Below are 7,814 nucleotides of genomic sequence, written 5' to 3'. Positions count from 1 at the left end.
GGTGAAACCCCAAAACACATAGCCTTCAAGAAATAATGAGTTAAATCATAGAATGTGAGGCATTTGAAGAAAGCATAGCATTAGGAAACACATAAAGCAATAAATCAGCTAAAGCATGAAACACAATGACAGAAAAGAGTGATAGGAGTAGGGAACTGATGGACTAAGCATGTTCAGAGCCAACAATGTCAAACTGACCCTAAGAACTTTGCCAAGCCATAGAGACCAAGCCAAGTACACCGGGAATTGACCAAATTAGGAAAGAAGTTCAAAAGTTTAAAGAGGAAGACCCATCAGGAGACCCCAGCCCATGATGAAGGCAACCGGAACGACCACCAAGATGATCCTCAAAAGAAATGCCCACGCCCACGCTCCGCCTATGCCACGCCCCATATGAATATTCATGCAAAAGATATGATTACGTATATGATCTGATGTAATCCTATATTCAAAACTGTATAAAAGAGCTTGCTTTTGTTACGGGAAACTCGGAAATCCACTTTGTGATTTCCCCAACGCGTCGCAATAAAATACCTCCTGCTTATTAGACTTAAGCTGAGTCTCTTAGGCAGTTATTCTCGCCTTTTGGGGCAAAATTCGGCATCATTTCTGGCGACCCAGATGGGACCAGACAGGAGATCCGGGCCTTGAGAGGTCCTCCCGGGCCGAGTCCGGGGTCGGGATTCTCTGGGCGCCCCTGACGAATTTTTTGTCAGAAGAGACTTCCCCCCCTGGACCGGCGCTTTCGGTGGACGAAGGGTTCCCTGCATCTCCTGCTCCAATTAAGAGGTATTTGAATTGTTTATTGGTTTTGGGATAAAGCGCTTTGTTGGGAAACGGGGGTCAGACGTGACCGCCCGAAGGGAAAGCTGGGGGACGCCCCAGTAAAGAATCCCAGCTGGGTTAGAGGCATGGTAATAGAAACGCAGGTTAAAGTCCTGCTACTGGGTGAGAGTCCCGGTAATAGAAACGCAGGTTAAAGTCCTGCTGCTGGGTTAGAGGCATGGTAATAGAAACGCAGGTTAAAGTCCTGCCACACTGGGTTAGAGTCCCGGTAATAGAAACACAGGGGTAAAAAAAAAAAAAAAAAAAAAAAAAAAAAAAACAAAAAAACAAAGAAGAGGGAGAACGCAGGTTAAAGTCCTGCTGAAAGGAGTATTTGTTTATCTTGGTATCTTTGGTTCGTTTATACTGTATGGGAAACTGTCTCAACATTGTGTTTGATGTTATAATACTGCGAATTAAGGGTTAAGAACTGAGACTGCTATCTGAGAGGTTTGTCGGCCGGTGATCTTCTTGTGTCTGTTCTATGTGTCTGTTGCAAAATTTTACAGGAAACGCCTTGTCACTCTCTTTGTAATCTTTTAGAAGAGAATCAGTTGATAGACATCCGGAAGAAAATTGTCACCCCCTGCAATTGTTATATTGTCTACGGCTGCGATTGTATGAATCTGGCAAACCGGTGTCTCATGGTCTGTAAGCGACCTCTTGTGACCAAACCTGGTAAAACAGTCTGTTCTGATATAGACCATAAGGTAGGAACTATTTTATAAAGGTGTGTGGGTATGGCTGAGAGTGAATGAGACGCAGCATCGCTGCGACGCGAGAAGCCAGGACAAAGCGACTGAAAATTGTGTGTGAAGTGTTAAACCAACACAGGGAATAACTATGGGAGGTCAACAGAGTACGAAGTGATGTATGCTGACATGTTCTTTACCCTAAGAAATAAACAGGAGTGGCAAAGAGAGTGCGGGGTAAACGTAGCACCTCAGGACCCCCTGGTACTCGCCCTGGAAAAGGATAAGAAAGGTTCAAAGCCTAAAGAACGTTGCTGTGATGCATGTAGTAGAAATGAGAAAAAGCAGAAAGCAGATGCCAGAATTTTGGTGGCAGCAGTTCAAGAATTGCAGACAGTTTTGAATACAGAAAATTTGCAGGGAAAGACAAACAGTGGATGCCAGGATCTATTCTTAGGAACACAAGACCTGTGCATTTTTCCCGCAGCAAAAAAAAAAAAACAAAAAAAAAAAAAAAAAAACAAAAAAAAAAAAAAAAAAAAAAACAAAAAAAAAAACACTTTAAAAATTCTTGCCCCACTTTGAAGGGTGCGGGACCTACCTGTTTTTATTGTCATAAAAAGGGGCACCTGCAAAAAATTGCAGAAAGAAACAGAAGAAACAGCAAGATGAGAAAACTTCTCAGGAGAATCAGAAAGGGCAAGAGTTTTGTTTAACGAAGAGGATCGAATTACACCTAGAAGAGCCCTTGATAATAAAACTAAGAGTAGGTCCTCAGAGTGAAGAATTTGTATTTTTAGTAAATACAGGAGTTTCTCGGTCAACAGTGATGAAATTACCCCAGGGATGTGAGATCAGTTGTGAACAAATCTCAGTAATCGGAGTTACAGGAGAAGCTTTCCCTGTTCCTGTAATAAAAGGAGTAAAAGTTGAAACGAATGACAAATTTGGAGTAAATGATTTATTGTTGATACCAGAGGCCGAGGAAGATATGTTAGGCAGAGATCTAATAATAGCCCTAAATTTACAGATAAAACCCTGTGAAGGAAAACTTGAAATTCATTCTTTACCTGAAGAAGACAATCTAGAAATTAATGACATGGGTTGGCATCCAGGTGAGGTAGAAAAAGGTTTAGAGTGAAGGAGTCTGGTCCCTTTAGTCCCTCCTGGTCGGGGCAAGCCTGTGGATTTTAAAAAGGCAAGAAGGGACTATTTATACAGACTCCAAATATGCTTTTAGTGTAGTACATACTTTTAAAGAAGTTTGGAAGGAAAGGGGACTTAAGGATAATAGAGTCAGAAAAATAATTTGGCTGATAAAAAAAAAAGGCAGAAGAGCGACCTCAAGAAAAGGAGATACTAAAATCATGACCTTACAAAAATAAAAATAGAAATCCAGCAGGAGACTCTTTCCCTCCTGCTAGTAAAATTGGTAGCTATAAGGAAATTAGGAGCAACATTTAAGGAGGAGAAGTGAGTTTTTCCTGATGATAGAATTATGATGCCAAAACCAGTGGCACATTAGATCTTAGATAACTTGTGTAGACGGACATACTGGGAAGCAAGAGCCTTTTGTGATTACTTTTTTAAAAAAAAAAAAAAAAAATTTGGTGTATGGGGATATTTGAAATTAAAAGGCAAATTACCCAGGGGTGTCTCACCCGTTAAAAGATAAATAAGAAGGTGTTTAAAAGCCCTCCCTCTGGAGGATGTAAAACAGCCTAGCGGCTATTTCAAAGGATCCAGGTTGATTCTGTAGACTTGCTTAAAGTAGGTCGGTGGAAATATCTGTTAATTATAGTAGATCAATTAACTCAGTGGGTTAAAGCACAGTTCAAACAGTACTTTTGATTAATACGGGAGCAACTTTTTCGGTTTTAAATCAGGAATTGGTACAATTTGTGGGAGCAACAGGCCAACCAGAAAAGCCTTACTTTTAAAACTCATTAAGTACAATATTGCTCGGGCGGGAGATAAAATAGCTGTTGATCTAGCAGGAACCTAAAACTCGTTCTTTGAGGTTTTAAAGGAGTGGAAAATAAAGAGAAACGGGGCAAAATGCAGACGAAGAGTCGGGGCTGATACCTGACGGGGGGGCTGAGATAGAAGGGGGCTCTGATGGGGAACTTGGTGAAGAAAATTCAGATGCCAAGGGAGTTACCTGGCATGCTACCAGAGCTTCTGGGAAAGCTGCCAAAACTTCCAGGAAAGCTGCCGAAGCTTCTGGGAAAGCTGCCAAGGCCTTGAAGAAAGCTCCTTATCAGCCTCTTCTTCTTACTTCTCGCTCCTTTAGCTAACAGGCCCGCTGCTAGCCCCTTCCACAATTCCCCCTGAAATCAAAACAAGCAGCACCGATTGGGGCAAGACCAGTGGTAAGAAAACAATACCCTCTGAGGATAGAAGAAAGGAAGGGGATTGAGCCCATAATCAAAAGGTTTTTGGAACTGAGGACATTGATAGAATGCGAATCGGATTTTAATACACCGATCCTGCCAGTAAAGAAACCTAATGGAGCTTATAGACTAGTTCAGGATCTGAGAGCAGTAAACGAAATAACCAAGACATTACATCCGATAGTCGCTAATCCATACACGCTTTTAACTAGACTGAAGGACAACTTGGCCTGGTTCACCGTATTAGATTTGAAAGACGCATTCTTCTGCCTTCCCTTAGCTCCCGAGAGTCAAAAGATTTTTGCCTTAGAACAGTGAGAAAGGCCGCTGGGAGATGGCACTCTTCTGCAGTGTATGTAGACGACCTCCTAATAGCAACAGTGACAGAAGAAGAATGCATTGAATGGACTATTTCCTTGTTAAATTTCCTGGGTTTAAGTGGATATCGAGTCTCTCAACAGAAAGCACAGCTGGTGCAAAAAGAAGTAGTGTACCTGAGATACGAAGTTTCCAGAAGACAGCGATCCCTAGGAGCAGCTAAGAAAGAGGCCATCTGCCAGATGTCTAAACCAGAGACGGTGAGAGATCTGCGCGCCTTTCTGGGGATGACAGGTTGGTGTCGGCTATGGATCTACCAGTATGGAATACTCGCTAAACCACTGTATGATTTGTTGAAGGAAACTAAGGACGTTCTAGTTTGGACTCCCGAGGCAGAAGGGGCCTTCAGGAAGTTGAAGCTGGAGCTAATGAGAGCACCGGCCTTAGGTCTCCCAGATGTATTAAAACCATTCTGGCTGTTCTCCCATGAACGACAAGGGATGGCCCTAGGAGTCTTAGCACAGCAGTTGGGACCACACAAGAGGGCTGTGGCCTACTTCTCCAAGCGATTGGATGAAGTAAAGGATGGCCACGCTGTCTGAGGGCAGTGGCCGCAGTAATAACTAACATAGGGGAGGCCAGGAAGCTCACGTTGGGCCAAAAGGTGACTGTGTTAGTATCTCACACTGTGTCGGCTGTGCTGGAACAGAAAGGCAACCATTGGTTGTTGCCTTCCAGATTCCTAAAATACCAGGCCATCCTGGCTGAATCAGATGACGTAACCATTCAGGTAACTAACATTGTGAACCCAGCTTCATTTCTAGAAGGGAGAGCCCCAGCAGAACCCATCGAACACGACTGCCTGGAAACAATTGAAGCCGTCTACTCCAGTCGCCCAGATCTCAAAGAAGAGCTGCTCGAAGATGCGGACAACTGGTTCTCGGATGGCAGCAGCTTCGTGAAGCGAGGAGTAAGAATGGCTGGCTATGCAGTCACTACTACAGAAAGGGTAATTGAGTCGAACCCCTTGCCTGCAGGGACTTCAGCCCAAAAGGCAGAACTGATAGCTCTGACTCGAGCCCTGGAATTGGCGGAAAACATGCAAATTAATATATGGACAGACTCTAAATATGCTTTTTCCGTTGTACACGCTCATGGGGCCATCTGGAAAGAAAGAGGACTGTTGACTACACAAGGAAAAACAGTCAAACATGCAGAGGAGGTTCTGCGATTGCTAGAGGCGGTGCAACTCCCAGCACAAGTGGCCATAATGCATTGTAAGGGACATCTGAAAGGTGACACTGTTCCAGAAATAGGGAACAGGAAGGCAGATACAGAAGCTAAATTGGCTGCCACAAGAACTAGGGAAGTGGAAATAGTGGCCCTAATAAATAGTTGGGGTCAATTGGAAACAAGACAGTTAGTAGTACCAGGAAATGTGATGTGGCAGTTTGTAAAAGCAGAACATGAGAAGGCCCACTGGGATCTAGATCCGCTTTACCAATATTTGCAAACCAAGATAGCAGGACCAAAATTATTTACTACTGTAAAACACGTTACGTCCCAGTGCGAGCGGTGTCTGAAAAACAACCCGAATACGAGAACCAAGGTACACCAAGGGGCCATAAATCGAGGTAAATTCCCAGGTGAAGTATGGCAAATTGATTTTTCTGAACTCCCAAGAAAAAGGGGGGTTTCGGTATTTGTTGGTATTAACTGATACATTTTCTGGGTGGCCTGAAGCATTCCCTTGTAGGACAAATAAGGAAAGAGAGGTAACTAAAGTACTGTTGAATGAAATTATTCCACGGTGTGGGGTACCGAAGAGCATTTCTTCGGATAGGGGTACACATTTCTGTGCAAAAGTAGTGAGAGCAATAAGTAAAGCATTACAAATCAAATAGCAATTACACACGCCTTACCGTCCACAGGCCAGTGAGCAAGTAGAAAAGATGAATCATCTTATCAAACAGCAAATTGCCAAAATTTTGCTCTGCTGAGGTTGAGAGTCAAACCGAGATCAAGAGAAAGGTTAAGCCCATTTGAAATTTTGTATGGTAGACCTTATGCTATGCAAGTTGTAAATGGGGACGCCATAGACCAAATCGGTAATCAATACATTTACGATTATGTAATTACGGTGGAGAAACAGTTTGATAAAAATGCTACTGTGATGATAGAGCACCAACCCAAACAACCTGATTGCAAATTGCATCAGTTTAATCCCGGTGATTGGGTATGTTAAGAATCTTTTAAGAGAACCCCTACAAGAGAAGTGGGAGGAAGCTTTCCAAGTGCTGCTGACTACCTTCACTGCGGTTCAGATCAAAGAGCAAACCACGTAGATCCACTCCACGAGTCAAGAAAGCTCCAGAGAACAAACAAGAAGAGCAGATATCATAATTCTGACTCCACCTCAAACCTTTACAACTCTGATCATTGAGTTCTCGAGGGACTCTCTAGATACCTGCTAAATAGATAAAGCCTTACGTATCTGAGATGTCGGGTAGTGGAATAGAATAACAGCAAGAGATGAAGGACGACGACTGCTGAGAAAGCTTTTCTTTAATGTACAGCAAGACCTCCAGCGTCTCGCGCAATATAGTGAACCAGCTGCCAGAGCCCTAACAAACCCACCACAAGATTAGATAAACAGGGTTCTTACCACGCAATTTGATGAATCCAAACCACTGAATAGTACAACCTGTTGTGCTTGTAGTAATTTGTTTTGCTGTGCTTGAGTTGCTCTAAAGTGTGCTAGGTGTGGGTATACTTACTGGTATGATCAGGCACTTGTGTGGCAAATTTGGTGTTAGAGGTGTCATGGCCAATGAGCAAGAGAACATAGCTAGATTAGAGCGTTAAGAAAATTTACAAGTTTGCCAGGAAGAGAGGGACTTAATTTGTATGAGAGTGCAGAACAGATAATTACTGCTTTTGTGAGGTGGCGTTTGATTCACGAACTAAAAGGACTAGAAATAAAGAGAAATTCTCACATTGTGGCTGCCCGGTGTAGACAACAAGTCCCACTGACCCAAACATCTGTGGTAGGGCCCTTTGAGGGAGATCCTGACCAAGCATTGGGTCAGTGCATCGAGAACCTTCAGAGACTGAAGGTAGGAAAGTGGGGAACAGCAAAACTCAAAAGAAAGAAGGAAAAAAAAAGTGAAAGCTACACGAGATGCGTTTCATTGCTGCAGTTGTATTATAGCTAGTGAGCTAAACAAATGAGATGTTAGGCCAAAGATGGGCCAAATAAAACGACAGAAGTTTTAGGCTTATTAATTACAGGTGTGCAAAGTGTTAATCATGCCGAATAGAGCAGCTATAGACTTTCGCTTTAGAGCCAGGCCATGATTGTGAAGAGTTTGAAAAATGTGTTGCATGAGAATGTGTTGCATGAGTCTCTCTGATCATTCTGTTTTGATTCACAGCAAGATGGGCTATGGTACGAGCATGTCAACGCCCTATAAGATTAAAATTTGATGAAAGAATTCGTAAGTTATAAGAAAAAGGGGGGAATGAAACCCCAAAACAGATAGCCTTCAAGAAATAATGAGTTAAATCATAGAATGTGAGGCATTTG

The 7,814-nt window shown here is 42.8% G+C and overlaps 1 long non-coding RNA gene across 1 annotated transcript; it reads left to right on the top strand.

The window, feature by feature from the left end:
• Positions 1–582: 582 nt before the first annotated feature.
• On the top strand, positions 583–7,308 carry LOC132077163 (uncharacterized). Its single transcript, XR_009419010.1, has 2 exons — positions 583–789; positions 3,811–7,308. It is a non-coding gene; the product is annotated as an uncharacterized LOC132077163 (long non-coding RNA).
• Positions 7,309–7,814: the final 506 nt, after the last annotated feature.

This window comes from Ammospiza nelsoni, chromosome 9 (genome assembly GCF_027579445.1).
Source record: "Ammospiza nelsoni isolate bAmmNel1 chromosome 9, bAmmNel1.pri, whole genome shotgun sequence".
NCBI lineage: Eukaryota > Metazoa > Chordata > Aves > Passeriformes > Passerellidae > Ammospiza > Ammospiza nelsoni.
This window is presented reverse-complemented; position numbering and strand designations above follow the sequence as displayed.